The sequence below is a fragment of the Microtus oregoni genome, unplaced genomic scaffold, assembly GCF_018167655.1.
Source record: "Microtus oregoni isolate MIOR12 unplaced genomic scaffold, Mior012 000033F_ref0000390, whole genome shotgun sequence".
NCBI classification, from domain to species: domain Eukaryota; kingdom Metazoa; phylum Chordata; class Mammalia; order Rodentia; family Cricetidae; genus Microtus; species Microtus oregoni.
Genome location: NW_024543092.1, coordinates 9,118,285 through 9,137,847, shown reverse-complemented (window position 1 = coordinate 9,137,847; position 19,563 = coordinate 9,118,285). Strand labels below are relative to the sequence as shown.

Genomic DNA, 19,563 nt, shown 5'->3' with positions numbered 1-19,563 from the left:
GTCAAAGCAATCTTCAACTGCCCTTGAGCTTGTGTGCTCACTGGGAGGGGGATAAAGTCACACAAGTCAGGCTTTCAGACTAGAGAGCATCAGGCCCAAAAGGAGACTTCCTATTACATTTTAATAGTGCTTACAGCAATGGTCCTTCTTGAAACTGCCATGCTTGCCTGGACACACATGGCTTTGAGGCTGAGCTGAGTCAGGTCACAGAGACCTGTTCACAAGGCTGTGATCTGTGGGATGTGATCTGAGTGAGGTTTGCTTCTTTCTGTTCTGCTTTAATTTTCACTTAATTTACCTAAACAAACCTTATGAGTTGGGTCCCCTCACAGATGAGGCCATGTGCCTGCCCAGCCCTCTTACCACTGACTCTTCATCTACCTGGATTGGAGGCTTCCTGTATTCTAGCCCAGGGGTCAGGTGTCACCTGAACAGTGAAATGTTACACTGTGCCATAGACCCTGGGTCAACAGAGCAAGCTTGGTGTTTGTTCTTGAGTCTCTGGCACAGTTGATGAATTCTATTTATATCACCAAGTGGTTTGACTTGATTGATAAAACATGTGTATTTCAGGTTTCAGATTACTTTGCTAAAGGCCTGCTTTCTCATTCGATTTTTTTTTTTAACAAACACTACCTTGCCATGAATATGCTGTCAGAAATGTAGGTGGATGGATAGATATGTTTGTATCTTTCTACAATATTAGTATTTATTGAATAATGATGAATTCACAATCTTATATCAGTTTCTTTGGCTACAATTTGCCAAAGAGTTCCAATTATTTATGATAAGTGGTCACTGGCAAATATGAGTTCTTTTATTCCAATATCCTTTACTAATTTTACTCTCAGATCTTATATTACATATCAGACAGTATATGTATGTATGTGCATGTGTGTGTGCGTGTGTGCACATGCACACTTGCATATATGTGATGTATGTGTGTATGTTAGGGAATATCAGAAGAAGATACTTGTATCATGTATGTACTTGTATGTGATATGTGTTTTGGAATGGTCATATAAGGATTAAGGAATCCACACACAGAAGCTTCACTCAGCACAGAGGTAGAGATTGGTTCAGATGCAGTTGTCCAGATAAGATATTAAGGAGCCAGCTGGAGAGCTGCAGACTAACAGGGCTTAGCCAGGTTCAGGGTTGAGTGGAGCTGCAGGGGGTAAAGTCAGGACCATGGGATGGGGAGGGGAGGGGAGGGACAGAGTCAGGATGACTGAACTACATAGGTAGGAACAGAAGCATGTGATAGCACTGAGCTGAAGCACAGGGGACAATCAGTTCTCTCCTTGTTGGTCTCTTGATACACGCATGGGAGTCTGTGGTGAGGTTGGAGGTGGGCATAATATTGTTGTGTTAGGTTGTGTTGTGGAATAGTATTTCAACTATGTAAGATGCATATGTGAAGGTGTGTTACATTTTTTTATGATGCCTTTGCTGATGATGTAAAGATGTGTTACATTTATTTATGTCGAAGAATAACTATGTGAAGGTGTGTTACACTTGCTTATGTTGCAGAATGTTACCTTAACTATGTGAAGATGTGTTACATTTGTTTATGCTGCATTGGTTTAATTATGTAAAGATGTGTTACTGTTTCACCTTGCTGGCCTAAAGGCACCTGATTAGTCTAACAAAGGCTGAATGGCCAGTAGCTAGGTAGAGGAGGACTAGGCAGGGCTGTTGGGCAGACAGAATAACTAGGAGGAGAAATGTGGTTCAGAGATGAGGAGAGAAGAGGAGGGTGGAAGACAAGGACTCACCTGGGGTCAGAAGACGGGCAGCCGCCAACTAGCCAGAAATGGAGACAGCAGGAAAGTAAGACATACAGAAAGAAAGGTTAAAAGCTCCTAGGCAAAACATAGATACAGAGAAACAAGTTAATTTAAATTGTAAGAACTAGGTAGAAGTGAGAACAGGACAAGGCCAAGCATTCAAGCTAACAAGTTTCTGTGTCGTGATTTGGGGGCTGGTTGGTGCCCCACCACCACCACCAAAGAAAAGCCTGTTACAGGTGTTTTCTTCTTTTGGGTCCAGGTGAGGGTGTTGTTCCTTCTTCAGTTTGGGATATTTAAATTTTTTATCAGGTCTGATTTTTCAGATGTTGTCTTATTTCGAGTTTCTATTGCTGTGGTGAGACACCATGACCAAAAATAGTTTATTTGGTTTACACTTCCACACTGTAGTCCAACACCAAAGGAAACTAGAACAGAAATTCAAACAGGGCAGGACCCGAAGGCAGAAATCTAAGCACAGGCCATGGAAGGGTGCTGCTTACTGACTTGCTCCATTGCTTTCTTGTAGAGCACATGACCACCAGCCCAGGGATGGCACCACCCACATTAGACTGGGCTGGGCTGGACCCTCTGCCGTCAACCACTAATTAAGAAAATGCCCTACAGCTGGATCATATAGAGACATTTTCTTAATTGAGGATTCCTCCCTTCAGATAACTTTAGCTTGTATCAAGTAGACATAAAACTATCCAGATTAGATATGGTTATGACATGTCATCATGTGTCTAATTGATTATGATGTGTCTATCAGTGATGTCTTTGACTTTCCTTTATGGGTGGCACTGGACAGAAAGCATGTCTATGTGCACAGGAGATGCCCAGGCATCAACCTGTTGCTTGTAAAATGGAGCTGCCATGGGCAAGACCCAGTCTGAAAGCCATCATCTTATACAGTAAGGAGTAACCTAGAGCAGGGCACAGCCCTATCTCCCCAAGGTCGCAGTCTAAAAATGAGAAAGGGAACAGGAATAAAGCAAGATGCAGTCGCTGGAGACAATGACATGTTCCCTCTTAATAAAGTGAGACATGGAGATGGTCAACTTTAATATTTCACAACATGCTTGGTCAGAAGTGACATGGCACAGATTTCCCAACATCATCAGGTTTTCTTTTTTTATATATTTATTTATTTATTATTTATTATGTATACAGTATTCTGGTGCGGGCACCAGACCTCATTACAGATGGTTGTGAGCCACCATGTGGTTGCTGGGAATTGAACTCAGGACCTTTGGAAGAGCAGGCAATGCTCTTAACCTCTGAGCCATCTCTCCAGCCCCCCATCAGGTTTTCTTCTCTGGCTGTGATGTAGAGCGATGGGGATTGTTCCCAAGAGGTTCAAGAGGAAGCTGTTGACAACCACTGTGGATCAGACTAAGATGAGGAAGCTGAGGAGCAGTGTGGAGAATCACCTAGTGATGAAAAAGGGGTGTCAGTTACAGGGGGCTCCTGCACATCTGCATCCTACTCTACTTCATCTCAGGAGGACTCTTCTCCCCGCTTCACAGACTGTGCAGCTCAGCTTCCCAGGGTATTTTTTTCTTTTTCTTTTGGATGTATTTATTTCAAACCTTTCTGTTATTTTGTCCTTCAAATGAAAATGACATTTTGAAATATATTTTAAAAGAAACTGAATAAAACTAAAACAAGTAAAAGGTTGGTCAGTAACCAGCATTTCTGGTTCTCCGGGCCTTTTACTATACTTTTTTGGTTCATTTAAGACTAGGTTTTATTTGTGGCCTGAGCTTGATGGAACTTCCCGTGTACCACAGGCTCTTACTTACCTCAGCTTCTCAAGTCCCATGCTGACAAGTGTGTGCAACCACACCCGAGTTCACAGTTCATGAAATGTTATCTTCAATACTAACCTTCCAGAGGAGACATCACGGTCATGCAGATGGTTTCCTCAGGGCGAGGCTCACCCACTGCACTTGGGGTGTGCTGACCCCTGCGAGTTCCAAAAATGCAGGAGTCTAGGATGCATAATTTGGAACACATCTTCCCTAGAGTGGAAAATAAATAAAAATGATCATGAGATAATTACACCTGCTCATAAAAAAAAGCAAAATAAAACACAGAACTTTGTATTTACAGATATTAGATGTATATCTTTTTACACTAAGCGTGCTTATAGGAAATACTTTGAAATAATAAATGAAAATCGGAGTCTTGCCCATCTTCACCACACTTCCCTGTGCTCGCTCTAGACGGCATATGGCAAAATCTAACCACGACAGTGTTGAGAATGAGCTTCACTTTGCTTTAGTAAACAGGTCACTTCAGTTCTAAAGGACACAAATATTAGCATCGTAGATCCATGTGCACTAAAGTCTAGCAAAGTACATTGATCAAACAAGATTAGGTTTTTTGTTTTGCTTTGATTGATTGACTGTTTGCTTTGTCAGGATCTCACCATGCTGTCCAGGCTGGCCTTGACTTGGTGATCCTTTTGCCTCACCCTCTTGAGTGCTATAATTCTAAGTATGTACTGCTGTGCCACCTCTTCAATAATCTTTGTCTATTTTGTTTTTGTCTTAAAGACTATCATAAACCTATAGCTACTATTGCACAGAGTATTCCATTTGGTGCTATTATCCAATAAACTTTTTATCGGCACCCATGCAATGATAAGGATGGTGATGGTGATAAAGAATGATAATAATAATTCCTCATCTTCTGTTTTCTTACTTTGAGATCGGGTCTCCTCCTGTAGTTTGGCTCAAACTTGCTACACAATCAAAGATGGCCTTTTATTCCTGATCCTCCTGCCTTTGCTTGCCAAGCGCTGGGATACTAGCTAAATGCCCCTGTGTTGATCAGACACTATACCAGACATTAAATATAAGTTGCACTAATAGCATTTTGCCTAAACAATATGTTATTACGATGCAAACATCAGAGCAAGGAATAGTCTTGTAGGTCTTTAAATGACTCCATCAGACAATTCCAAGTCTGAAATAGTTTACATTCTGAAAAGTTTTTATATGTGTCCTCTCAGACTCACTCCTGCTACTCACACGTCCATGTTCTTACATAAAGAAAACTGAACTTGAAATGCTTGAGAACAAATAGATAAACTAGTTGATAAGTGTCTTTATTACATTCTTCCTGCACATTTTCCTACTGAACAGAACTGTCGAGCAGTGTCCCTGTGGTCACCCTGCTGGGCCAGAGCACACCACAACTTGTGGCCACTCCTTGTCCTAGGTCAGCGAGACAGCCCTGTGGCTAAAGAGCTGATGGTACAAACATGGTAACCCGAGCTGAATCTCTGGAACAACAAGTAAACATGGAAGAACTGACTCCCCAAGTTCTTGTTCCTTTGCTGTGATGTGAATAGATTCAAAACACGAAAACTTTACTAGAGCAAATGCAATGCCCAGGACGCATACTGGGAGAGGATTTCATGCACCTATGTGGGCCACTTCCTCAGCCTAAGTTGAATGGACCTCACCAGGTGCCAATGGCCTGTGTGTACCTCACCTCCTGTAGTGTTTAACTTTTCACGGCCATGGGGACACCACAATGACTGGGCCAATGACTCTTCAGGTGATAAGTATTTCCTACGTGGAAATGAGTGTAGCTGGAAATTGTGTAGCCTTGAGGTTGTGATTCTGATCTTGGGGCAGTACTTTCCATGTCTGTCTACAGTTATATCTCATTGCATCCTCTCTGCTGGGCAGGTGTCTATCACATACTACTCTCCATGCTAATCCACATGTGTCTTCAACATGTTCTTGTGTCGTGGTATTTAGTGAGTCAGCACAGGCAGCTTGTGGTTCCTCCTTGTAAGTATCAACAGTATACAAAATACTTTGATCACAGAGACAAATCCCACTAAACCACTATGAATACATTCCTAACTCACTGTCTCTTTAAATAAAAATGTCAGCAGTGACTCAGCTGTGTGTTGTAGGGAGACAAGAGAGACAGAATGAGTAAGATGGGGCATCCTAATTGATGGTGTGAAGATAACTTGACCAGTGTCTCTGCAGTGAGTACATGGCAAGTGTCATGGTGGTGGCACATGTAAGTGAGGCATTCGGGAGCTGCTTCCATTCAGTTCCTAGTGTCTGAGTGGAACATAGTATATTGAACTGGCAGCTGAACAGTCAAAATGTCAGTGTTGGGGCTGGGAGGATTGCCCAGTGGGTAAGGTCCTTGCTATGGAAGCATGAAGACCAGAATTCACATCCCTGATACCCAGTGGGACAAGTGTTCCATGTCCTCAGCAGACTACCCTACCAAGAACCAGAGTGAGACCCCAGCCTGTTCCTTACCTCCTTGGCAAGAATTCCTCTTCACACACATGTAAATGCAAATGCAAATGCAAATAATGGCAGACAGGACGATTCCAATGGCTATGTTTGCTGCCGTGACACCAGATCCTCCCTTACTGGGGGGCTGCGTGGTAGATGGAAGCTGGGTGGTGTTCATGGCAGATGGAAGCTGGGTGGGAGATGTAACATTTCCAATATCTGGGGCCCTTGATGTTGATCCTTTAAAAAAAAAAGTCAAGAAAATTCTGGATAAAGTCAAAAACAAATCTCCGTCAGCACATTTTCTCTCCAGGCAGCCCGAGGGGCTCATGTGTAATAACTGTTTATAATTCCTGAGTAGAGAGAGGAGTGGAGCTGTGTGGACAATGTCCTTGCAGAGTTTATTCCATTACCAAAGAAAACAAATGCCTGTGGAACCATCAAACACAGGACATATTAACTGTGGTTACAACATTCTGATATCAGGGCAATTGTTGCTGTTTAATTGCACCAGAGAAGGATAATAAATCCTTTCAAAGTGATGTGGAGTTGGTGGAAGGGCAGCTATAATTGAGGCAGAAAAGGCTGGAGGTTCAGTGATGCATGCAGACTTGGGGCCCATTAGCAGGCCATGCAGTGCCTGGGCACTTGGTTTGTATGGAGTGAGAAACATTGGGAGGTGAGATGGGAAGAGAGATCCTCATGGTCACCCCTGGCTTCCCAGGTAGGAAGACTAACAAGAACTCATTCACTCAGTCTACCAGATCTTCCATTATGAACATATGCTGACATTCACATAGGGAAATCATCAGAGTTTCAAGATAACTGTCATGTCTTCCCCACCATAAGGAGGTTTCCTAGTGATAATCCATCTAACTACTTACTTGGCATTTTCTCCCAGTGCAGTAATAATTTCTTGAGGCAGAGACCACAATGTCGTAAGAATGTATCTAGATGTTTTACTAGTTCGGTGTTTTTCTTCCATTTGTCTATACCTGGGATGTTATTATGACTCTCTGTCCATGTCCTATTCTTTAGATTAAAGATGAAGGAATACTGTTCATCAAGAGTGAAATTGCAGTAGGCATCAATGAGTTTTCCTTCTTTATATTGATATACCACTGTGACCTGCAAGCTGTGATCACCTGCAAAGGACACACAAACCGTCACCTTCTATCCTTTACAGAACCATCACCCCCTCCAAGGCCAAGGCTTTCTCCACATGCTTCAGGGAACTGTATTCTTTCCTGCCCAGCTTGTTATTTCTTACCCAATGGGTACCAGGTATCTCCAGCCTGAAATAGTATTCAGCTCTTTCATGCACATACAGCCACAGCCCCCTTCCCACATGGGCTCTGCCCTTCCTGGATCTGAATAGCACCTTCTATCTTTGCGTCCTGTCCTATACTTACCCATGGTCGGGTCTCCCTCTCGTTCCATGGTATGTTGCTTGCTCCTCCACTCTTCTTCAATGTCTTTTAGTTTTGAGAACAAATCTGCACATTCCTTTGGAGCATTTCCCTCCTTTCTTTTGTTGTCATTATCAATGGGATGGAGAGGCACTCCATCCACTGAGCACTGTGTTGTGGAGTCTGTATTTATGGACCGAGCCTCCACAGTGAAGTTGCAGCTAAGAGTGTGTGGAGCTGTGAAAGAAACATGCAGGAGAGGTACAAAGTGGGAGCAGGAAGCCAGAGGAACCCCGGTTCTGTGACACGCAGAATCCTTCTGAAGGGCAAAAGAGCAGGAGGAGAAACCTCTGCTCCAGATGTCCACCAGCTTCTGGATCTCATTTCCTTGATTGTCTGAGGGTGGTAGGACCCTCAGATGCACCAAGTGTCACCAGAGGGTTTTATCTCACAAGTATTTTTAGTGACTTTAATCAAGTGTTGAGGAATAAAATATGCCAGATAGTATCTGTTCCTGGGACTGAAAATCTACTGAACACACAGGGAAAGGAGGCATCACAGAACACATGGTAAATTCAATATGGAGCCTGGGAATTCAGGAAAAGCCTCCTGGAGTTTTTGCTGCGAATTGGCATGGGAAGGGGAGCTGTCACTTGTGAGCACAGTACTCATGTGTGTACCCACTGGGCCACTTCACACAACAATGTTGGGCATCAGAGTCCAGATTCCCCTTTGTTAGACCACACCCCTAGCTCATTTTCAAGAAGAGATCTCTGTGACCTGCTCGAAGCCCCAAGCTCTTTCCCCTTCCTCAGACAGTTGTTTCCCAGCACACTTATGGCCCCTGGTCTCCCAGACTTTTACTAATGGCAACAGAAGATACAGTATACTACAACTGTTCTGTTCAGCAGACGGCACAAACCAGTAGGCAAAACCTAGTGAAGCATACACACATATATTCTCCTCTGAGTGTGTGTGTGTGTGTGTGTGTGTGTGTGTGTGTAGACCTGAAATCTAAAATAAACAATATTTTATAGGAACGTTTAACAAGTTTGCAATATCATTACACTAGAAAAATGCAAAGTGATATTTTAAAAATCCCTCTTTCCCTCCTCCCTCTCCAAATCTTCTGCTATGAGGTGTGCTGCTGCAGGTTTGGGGATGTCCTTTCCTGTCTCCTTTGACCAGCTTTCTCTTTCCTCTCATCTCTGCCTCTACTGCCATCTTTTCTTCTACCTCCACGGTTTCCCCCACTCTGCTTCCCTGTTTCTCCTCTTAAGATTTGAGTTTGTTCTTTAATGGCTGGGATCCTTTCTCACTCAGTGCCTCCTGCTGGAAGATTGGTGGACATGAACAGGAGCCCTCCAGAGTGGAGGTTTGTGGTTGTGAACTAAAGGTCACAACCTGGGCACTTTAGATGGATCAGATAGACTATGCATCAGGGATTTCTGAGAAAAATACAGTGAGAAGTTGATGAAAGGAAACTGATTTAGCTGAAGCAGAACAGTGAATTATGATGGTGATTAAAGAAAGTGTCCCTGAGTTCAAAATGTGTCAAATAATAATAAATAATAATAGTAATAAAAAATAATAAAACTGCTCTGGGGAAGTATTTTATCACAGTAATAGAAATGAAACCAGAACAACACATGCCAGATCCCCTGGACATACTGCAGTGCTCCAGGGATGGCTTCCTGGACCTGGTTAAAGGATCACCACGCTCACATTGTAAGACAAAGAAAATCTAGGCTGGTTGAATCTGGTAGTATAGGAGTGATGATGAAAAAAATCTCAGAGAAGTGCATGTGCCAGAGTGGATGGAACAGCAAGCATTTCCAGGGGAAGTGTGCAGACTCCATGCTGTCTGTGGATGCTGGAGCATCCCTGCTGAGAAGCACAGTGAGAAGGACCAGGGAGAAGGGCACCAGCATTGCTGGAAGCTCAGGGATGGTGTTGATGACTCAAGGCTGGGGTGGGGTTAGGAAACTGTATTCCTGAGTCCCAGAAAATATGGTACAGAAAAGATGCCATCAGGTGGAGTGGTCAGGAGGCAGGAACATCAAGGACAGTGGTTCATAGATGAGTAAGGGAGACCCACCCAACTTAAAGCTTAACTGCTTAAGGGGGTCATGACAAACAGAACACACAAATCCTAAATAAGATAGATGCTTAGCCACCCGTACGTGACTGCATTTGAATAACTAAAGGCAAAGAGATGAACAGGAGTCTGAAAGTGATCGACCCAGGGCTCCTGTGTCCATTGTTTAAAGCTGAACCACTGAGGCTAGAGAGATGGCACAGCAGTTAAGGGCACTTTCTGTTCTTGCAGAAGATCCAGGTTCATTCCCAGCAATGACATGGTAGCTCACACCTGCTTGTAACTTCAGTTTTAGGAGATTGTATGGTGTTTTGGTTTCAAAGCACACATATTGTACACATACATAATGCAGTCAAGATCTTATGCACATAAAATAATCTATCTAAAAATATTTATAGCTAAACAGCCTCAAAAACAATCAGACTGTCTTCTTAAGAGGACAGGTCAGGTCCCAACAAGGAGGGACCACTCAGCTACACAGCATGTGCAGTGGTTTTTCCTGTATCTTTGTAACTGCCCTGTGACTCAGGTGGGAACCCTTGGAAGCGACCGTGAATGTCCTGTTCCCAGAGGGTTGTGGAATCTTTCCTCATCTAGAGGCAGAGACTGAGGTCAGCTCTCAAGTAAGCTGCCACCTCTCCCTCACCAAGCACCTCAGGCTACAAGGAGTGTCCTTTATGGTCATGGGATCCAGGAAATCCACTTGCCAGCAAAGGAGAGATCAAGAGACGCTAAACCCAGGACCTCCTCTTCTCATTTCTAGATGACCCAGAAGTCATAGGCATCACAGAACCCACTGCTGAGTGGGAAGCATGCAGCTTTGGCAATTCCTTTAGAGACACTCTGTTGGGCTGGCCACCAATAATGGTACATGGGATATACCCTAATCTGGGGTGAGAAGAATGGACAGAGTCCAAAGATGCTGTCCCGTCAACAGCTCGTTGTCTTCTGCTGCTGTCACACTGAATGCAGACTTGAGGATTTGATGTAGAGAGAGAGATAGTGAGGCTGCCAGGTTGAAAAAAAATATTGTCTGCCATTTCCAGAACAAGAGAACCCACTCCTGCCCAATGAACACTTTTATCTGATGTCATCTCCCCAGGATGCAGACAACATGGGCCTGGAAACATCAACAGACGCTTCCATAGGTCCACACCCAAGACCATTCCCAGGGTCCTCCATAGAGCACAAGGTGTTTTAGTCCCTGATTAGCTGAGGTGTCTTCAGACATAGGCACAGACTGTACTTGCTGGGAGAGGGGCTAAAAGGCACTTTATGGAAGGGAAAGTTAGGAATTCTAGATGGGCAGGGAAGAGGACTGAGCAGGCTGGGGTGGTTTAAGTATCATTTGGGAATTGAGCTGAGCCTGGTGACAGAAAGCTGTTATCCCAGCGTTTGAAAGACTGAGTTAGAGAAGGGATCCATGCAGATTCCATAGTATGGGCCCTACTGGGAAATCCTGTTTAAAACAAAACAACCACAAGAGAAGGAGTGAAGAAAAAGAAAAAAGGGCTGGGCAGAGACCACCTTCTGAAGAGGTTTTCAACTGTGCCCAGCACGTCCAGTCCTGATGACTGAGATTTAGGTTTTCTACACGCCCCCCACCCATGATGCCCAGGAGGCCACCAGATATCTCCTTCTGCCACCTAGTTCTCTTCATTCTTGTAGCCCCTGCCCCGCTCTTCCTCCATAACTCCCCCCTAACCTCTTCAGTCCTCTGACTTCTGGGTTGGGTCAGCCAGGGCACCCAGTGGCTGCCCTGTGAAGACTAGGAGGAGCCCAGGAGCTCTCTGATAGCCAGGAGTAAAATGAACTTCCTAACTTAGTCCCCCATGCTGCAAAGTCCCTCCATGTAGACCCTAGGAACTCACCAGCCTGCACCGTTGGCCACAGGCAACTTAGTAGAACGCAAAGGGTGGCTGCAGCCTTTGCCATGGTTCCTTCCTGAGAGCCGGTTACCGACAGGTGTGGCTGAAACTGTGGAGAGATTTGGAGAGATTAGGGGTCCTCAGTACAGCTTCGCAGAGGACTCGATACAGGGATTCGCGAAAGTTCTGAGCACTGGGGTGATGAATTCAGGCTTCCCCATGCTCCAGTAGGTTCCTAGTTCCCATCTTTTCCTACAATTCTTTGGGGTTCCTCCTGGGCCCCGGGGCTCTGATTCTCCCTCCCTGCCTACCGTGGTCCCTATGGCGTGGAAGGTTCCCTGTGAACTAAGAGAGGAGAACTCTGTTGTCCCGGGCTCTCACACCCCCACACCCCGCCACCCGCAGCTCTGCGCCTCAGGGACAGTGAGCAGAAGAATCAGGAAGATACAGAATGAATTAAGTCCGCACCTGCTGGTGGTATCTGCGCAGAGGGCAGACAGAGTCTGAGGACCTTATAGAGGAAAGTGCCTGCCCTGTGAGGTGTCCACGCCCACTTCACACCCAGTGCCTCCCTGGAAGTTCCAGTTCTTGCCAAAGTAGGAGTCTCTGAGTCCTTGTTCTAGCAGTGCCCCTGCCTCTCCTGCAGCTCCACACACCCTGAATCTTTCAGACTCCAGCGAGCTCTCTTCCACTTCCTCGTTCTCAAGTTTCTCCTCCACCCCAGACTCATTTGCCCCTTCAGGCCCTTTCTTACCACCCCTCCTGCACCCTCAGTGTTTCTGCTGTCCCGTGGCTTGCCACTGTCGCGCCGCCCCCAGCCCTTTTTAGCCACCTCCCCACCTCCATTTCCTTCCTTTTACCCTCTCCCTATTGAAGACAATTGTCGGCAAGGCTGTGCTTTTCCCTTAACTCTGTGAACCTAAGACATTTAGGAAAGTTCTGCAAAACAAAAAAACAAAAAAACAAAAAAAAAACTGTCAATTTAAAGTAGCTTCTCGGGCTGGAGAGATGAGTCAGAGTTAAGAGCACCAGCACCAGCTGCTCTTTTGGAAGACTGAGACTGGATTCCCAGCATTCGCATAAAAGCTCACAACCTTTCATGTGTTTTGTTTCGCTTTTTTGAGGCAGGATTTGTTTGTATATCCCTGGCTGTCTCGGATCTCACTCTATAAATCAGGCTGACCTCGAACTCAGATATTGCCTGCCTCTGCGTCTGGAGTTCTGGAATTAAAGGCTAAAGGCCAACACCACCAGGCCTGGCAGTTCACAACCTGTAACTGCTTTTCCAGGAGAGTCTATGCAAGCTTCTTGTACTGATGCAGGCTCTCTGCAAATGGTGCGCACACACACACACACACACACACACAGAGTAATACTAATAATAAATAAATAAAATTTAAAAGGAAAGTTAACTTTCATTTCTTTCTACTTTTGCCAAACCTGGAATTAGCAAACTACTTTTTTAAAGATTTATCTCATATGTATACAGTGCTCTGCTTGTATGTATGCTCACCCACCAGAAGAGGGCACCAGATCTCATTACAGATGTTGTAAGCCACATATGGTTTCTGGAAATTGAACTCAGGCAGCCTACAAGAACAGCCAGGACTCTTAACCTCTGAGCCATCTCTACAGCCCAACTGGCAAACTCTTTAATACTCAAGACAGAGGAGGCAGGGAAGCCTGCGGGGAAAGGAGAAAGATTAAAGAGTAGAAACAGAATAAATAACAGAAAGTGCTATTGAGATATTCTAACCCAGCTGTAGTTTCCCCCATCAAATGGGTCCGTATCCTAAGGGTAGGTCCTGGATTATTTACTGGGGTTAAGCCAGCACCCTCCAAGATGAGCAAAGAGATCTTATTAGACAAAAACTATACAAAACTACATATCCCCATAGAGATATTTTCAAAAACACACAAGTCTATGCTATATCCCTAAGACATGGTATCTGGCAGAAGTAAGTAATGCCTTCTTGAATTTATTCATATGAGATACTTAAATATTCATTACATGTTAATTAATTAACTCCCCTCCCCCACACTGCCATAAATTTTAGCTACAAAACTGTAGCTCAGACTCCACAGATATTTAAAGTTCCCAGCTCTTCCCTACCATTGAATATTTATTAAGGCCTCCATTCATAACCACTTTGTTCTGGTTTTCTCAATTCAAAAGAAAGAAATTGCTGTCAGTAGAACAGGGGGTGCTGAAATGCTAATTAATTAAATTAAAGGCACAGGCCTTTAATCACAGCACTCAGGCCCAGGCAGGAGGATCTCTGTGAGTGAGAGGCCAGCCTGGTCTACAGGAAAAGAGCCAGGACAGCCAGGGCTACACAAAGAAACCCTGCATCAAAACATAGCCCCCCCCCCCCCCCGCGCGCAACAAGAATAGAATCCAGTAATTAAGAGTTGAGAGAGAGCTCACTAAAGTGACAGCCACAAAAGCATGAAGAGGAAGACTTGAGTTCAGATTCTAAGCACTCCACAAAAACATCCTCATCTGTAACTCCAAGGCTCTGGTCACCGCCAGCGACTGTAAATGAGTTGCAGGCACCTCGGTCCCTCGCCGCCGCTCCTCGCCTCTCCCTTAAGCCCGCACCGCCAGCGCTGCACCGAAAAGAACGCGGCCGCGACTGCGCGGGTGCCCGGATGGCGCCCTCCTTCCCGCGGGGACCCCAATGCCGGGCCCGCGCCCCCCTTAAGAGGCCCTTTCCTGCCTCGGGTAGGAAAAAAAATCCAGCGGAGGCTTCCTTCCTTTCTTCTTTCTTTCCTTCTTTTTCCTTGTAACTTTCCCCAAACGGCGGAAACTGGAGGCGATCTCCAGAAAATTCACTCACAGTCGGCGTCGACGAGCGCGGGAAATGGCGAGCGGGGAGAGCAGAGGCAAACTCTTGGCCGCCGGGCTCGCCGCGGCTCGGCTGTGCGCGCCTGTGAAGTCGGCGAGAGGCGCCTGCCTCTGCCAAATTCAGCCGGTCCTTTCTCCGAAGTCGAGCCGGGAAGCAAAGTGGCCGGGCCTCTTTCCCACTGCCTCGGTCTCCCGCACTTGAACTTCCCGCGCTCTCTCGCTCACTCCAGGTGCGACGCCTGCGCGAAGGTCACATGAGCGCGCCCGGGCTCCCGCCCTACCGCCGCCGCCGAACCCAGTCGTCAACGCGACCGTCCCCAGGGTCCCCTCCCGAAGCCTGCGCTCCAGCGTTCCCCTGCCTCCACTCGGCAGGCAGTGTCAAAAAAGCCACAAAGTGACAAGCACTTTCGCACTCCTTACCTCAGAGTGAGATGCCCACAGATTCCCCCACCAGTAGCTTCCTAGTCACTTGCCCACTCCTACCCTGAGTTTTCTCCTCTTTCCCAGAGGCGCAAAGAAGTGGGGGAGAACCCCCTTCCCTCCTTCCCCTCCGCCGACCGCTTTAGCGCCGCCACCGTCTCCACCAGGGATTGTCCAGGGCTTCAACTTCCTTCCTCCTTACAGCTGCGGGGCGCCTTCGCCTCTGGAAGGCAGCCAGTTGAGCGGCTTGCCCGAAAACACTGGTTCATGTGCTTTCCTTTGCGATCCTTGTCCCTGCTGCTTCCCGGCTGAGTCGAAGAATGGCCCCGAACAAATGGGAAAGGCTAAAGATTTGTCTGCTTCTGCACTTTCCTTCCTCCCCGCCCCCAAGGCAATTCTCAGAGTAGCGAATCCACCAGGTGCTGGTTAAATGTATACATTCAGCCATTAAAGAGTGGGCCCTGGTCTCACATCAATTGCTACCCAGGGGCTGAATACATGCCTCAGGTCAAGAAAATAAGAAATGAAGTTCTAAGCTTGTATGGAGTTTAATTTGCCCTTTTCGAGACTGGAAGAATGCTTAATAAAGTCTGAAACTTGCACTTCCTTCCACATCCCAAATGGGATTTCTGTTGACAGCTTCAGGGGGTAGGCCTCTGTTCTAAGGAGTGCTGGGAGTTCTACCTCAACTTAGAAATACCTGGTATAAAGTGCCTAGACAGGACAGCCCTCTTAATGTACTCAGGCAAGATGGCTGAGCTCTCCTAAATAGCAAACCCTGTGTTTGTCAGGGCATCAAATCTGGATCAAGCTAGTATTGTATTTCGATATTGACAGTTTTCTGCTTATGGACGGGCTGCAAACTGGCTTTGGGGGAGTTTATGGTTCCCCTTTTCTACAGGGTTCTGGCTCAGAAAGTCATTAAGGTTGCAATACATTCCTTGATACCAACAGGAGAGTTTCCGATGAAGGGAAAGGGGAATAAAACAGTAAGGTGTGATTTCAGAGATGGTGAGGCAAGCCCAACACTTTTCCGAGGGAAAAGGAAAAGCAGTGGGAAAGTAAAGGAAAGCTTCGCCCCCAGCTGTACTGTTTGTTTTGCATATAATGAAGGCTACAGAGGTCTTTCTCTGCGGTTGTTGCCTGGGGTCTAGAATTTAAATATATCACAGTTGGAAATTCCGTATGAAAAAGGCTTCTCCTAAAAAAGATTTTTCTTGATTAAATTTTTTTTCACTTAAGGAATGTTCTTTGAACTAGTTTCAGAAAATAAACTCTTAAATTCTTTCCTCAGGCCAGTGAAATTGCCCTAGAGAAACAGATCACCACATATTTCTTCTGTTACTGTAGAGACCAGCTCTCCACCTCCCAAATAGAGGCACATGGCTTGATATGTGCTTTGGGGACACAGGTGCTAACTAACTTTACAGAGTTTAAGTGAGTTCATAAAGTAAGTTTCACATGTCCTGTGCACAGTTACTGGTTCAGCGGTGTGCAGCAGGGACTGTCTGGTTAGTGAGAGCTATTGATTACCTCAGACCACCACCTGAGGACTGATTTTAATCCTTAAATTCAACCTGCTTCAATAACAGCTTCATTAGCATGCAGGAATTTCAGCTTCTCCCTTTTTCTTCTCAACTCTTGAATAACACAAATAAAATGGCCAAAGGCAAAAACAAGAGAAAGAAAGGCCAGGAGTTTTGTGGTAACCTAAGACCATGCCTCTAAGAAAATCTAAATTAATTTCAAATTCCTCTTTCTAAAACTCCATCCATCTCATCCATCTCAAAGTCATTCTCCAGAAAATTTTAGGTGATATTTCCATTTCTAGTGTGACTTAGAGTCATTTAACTCAGCTTCCCAAGGGCTGAGGTAGTAGGTGTTTGTTGCCGTGCCCACCAGCCCTTCCTCTAAGGTACCTGAGATGAAAAGATGCCCAAAAGTAACATTATGTGGAACTTTGTTCAGTAGTAAACTATGGTAGAAGGAACAATGGAGGCATGTCCTCAGCAATAGGAAAGACAAACATCCAGCATGTATGATGGCCCATTATCTTAGAAGGAGTCTGTGAGGAACAACCAATCCGAGGAGGCCTATTACAGTCAAGGGTTTAGAGAGTATGCCTCCCATAGAAACCTGCCCTGGTGAGGATTGGCCAACAGAAACGGGGATATCTTAAGATGGATACAATACATTGTATCTCTGTCCAAGAAGTCACTGTGGAAACTTTGTCTCCAATTGTTGTAGCCCTATATAGTGGAAGTAGTGAAGATATTGAAGACCTGGATGAATAAGAACTTTGAAAACTGCCCCCACCACTTGTCAAAAAACCTGGAAGGGCACCATCACAGAGAAGCAGAAATGCCATTAGAACTAGATGTCAATTTTATTCTTCATATAAATTTATGTACATTGAACCACTATTGGTAGAGGCTGCTTGTTTGTTGCCAGCCACCCATACCCAAAATAATCACACAGAAACTATATTTATCACAACACTGCTTGGCCAATAGCTTATGCTTACTTTTAGCTAACTCTTACATCTTAAATGAACCCATTCCTATTATTTTGTATTTTATCATGAGGTTTGTGGTTTACTGGTAAAGTTCTGTCCAGTGTCTGTCTCCTTCAATGCCTAAGTGGCATCTCTGTAACTCCACCTTCTTTTGTCCTCTGTCTCTGTTTAGAATTCCTGCCTTGTTATATTCTGTGCTGCCACAGGCTCAAAACAGCTACTTTATTAAACAGTGGTAATAAAACATACTCACAACATACAGAGGGGAATCCCATATTAGACCAGTTTTCCCCCAGAAAAGCAATATGCTAATGAAGCTTCTTTGTCTGCCTTCCACCTCCACTAATCATTTGCTGTGGAACTGGGGAATACTTTAGGCTTCTGGCCAGAATCATTTAATTTCTTCCTGCTTTACCTCTTGTTTATCTCACTCTGCCTCATGCCAGAACATGTAAATACCAAACTCATTTTTCAGATTTAAGCCTACCCCTCTACTGATGTCCAAAAAAAGGAGGATTACCTCAGTCCCTTATTTTTCTCTGTATTTTAATGTCAAAAATCCATTCATACCCCCCCATCCACCAAAATGCCCATTTGTAGATATGCTGAAGCCAAAGTAATTTTATGTGGAAAATATTTTAACCAAGTTATGGCACTCACTCTTCAAAGACATTCATCTCAAAAATGTTATCCCTAGTGAATGTCAAAACCTCTGAATATAATTCTGTAACTGCCACAGCACAACCTTCAAGTTAGAAACTTTCACCTCCTGTCCCCAACACTAAGCAGGTCCTGCCCTTTAGGATGCAGGCCTCTGCTGGAGGAGGACATAGGCTCCTCCCCGAACCAGTGCCCCCACCCTCTGAAGATGCCCAAGAAAGAATGAAGTCCAGTAGTTTTGTGTTCTGTCCCACTCCATGGGCACTGCACAGACGTAGTGCAGAGAATTACACATAAATGAAGCACTCATCAGATAAACATGAATGATTTTTTTCTTTGTTTTAGAAGAGGATTTTACATAGGAGAAGTCCAGATACTTGGTAGAAAAAAATTGAATTTGTCGTCACTTTTAAGTGTGGCTTTACAGATGAACTGTATGTTTGTGAAGGTGTATGTGTTTGTGTGTGTGTGTGTGTGTGTGTGTGTGTGTGTGTGTGTATTTATAGGACAGAGATTAACCTCAGTGTGGATCCACTGGTTCCATTCCCCATACTTTAGGACACAGGTCTTTCACTGGCCTCAGCTCTCTGAGTTGGCTATGGTGTTTGGCCAGGGAGTCCCAGGAACCCCAGCTCTGCCCAGACCTGAAACAACCTTGAACTCACTCTGGGTCACAGCTTCTAAAAGTTAAATATAGTTATCTAATGGGGAGCAGGTGTGGGGAGAAACCAGGAAATAAAAGAAGGTCCAGGAGATGGGAGAGAGGGTATAAGGCAGAGATGAAGAAGGGCAGCGGAACATGAATATATGAGAAGGGAACGGGAGTTACTGGGAGAGGAGGGTGCAGTAGGGCAGGGGTGGGGGAGGCTGTAGTGGTGTCTGTAGTGCACTGTGTGTTCTTCATGTCAGTGTTGCCTCCCTGCTGTGTTTATCTATAGTAGACACTGTAAGTTAAAACACAGAGGAAAAAACTGTCAAGGGTTTTGACGGTGGTCACCATTGTCGGCCTGACTGAATTAGCAGATATGGAGAATGGTTGAGATGCTCTGTGTCTGTGGGAGTGTTTCCAGAGGGGGAGTGAATCACAGCAAGACCCTCCGTCAGTGGGGTGACCCAGCCCAGGTGACACCACGAAGAGGAAGTGTCTCTATTACTGCTACCACCACAGGTATTCTTTAGTGAAAAGTCATGGATCCATGTCAGGAGTTGCTATCTTTCACTGTCAGATTGTCACTGCTGCCTCAGCAGCCACTGGGAGCCTCACCCAGCCTGCTGCACTGGGCAGTACTGAGTTCTCTGCCTCTAATTGTACCCAGGACAATCTGTCAGTCCTAGGAAATGGCCCTGGGTGGAGTTCATGGCAGTGTCTAATTGGAGAAGCACCTTGTTTGGGCAGAAGTCAGACTGACCCACCTGCAGAAGGGAAAATACACTCAATGTCATTGTGGCCCCTGGCATGGTCCTGGGCCCTGGGACAGAGCAGCCTGTGGTCCTGGGCTATCAGAAGGCCCATTAGCCTGGGAACTTTGAGTGATCTCAAATGCTTGTTTCTGGAGGTGGCCCCGATGTGGCAAAGGAGCAGGACAAAGGATAACCATTTGGGGGGGGGGGGGGACTTGCAAAGGGCGCCAGAGGAAGTTGCATAAGGAAAGAGACTCCGTTTTTTTCGCGCCCC

At 45.4% G+C, this 19,563-nt stretch overlaps 1 protein-coding gene and 1 pseudogene across 1 annotated transcript in view; both read left to right on the top strand.

The window, feature by feature from the left end:
* The window catches only part of LOC121466453 (UL16-binding protein 1-like), a 79,591-nt gene that overhangs the window by 21,105 nt on the left and 38,923 nt on the right, over positions 1 to 19,563 (top strand). The window lies entirely within an intron of this gene.
* Positions 3,672 to 3,805, top strand: LOC121466659 (annotated as a pseudogene).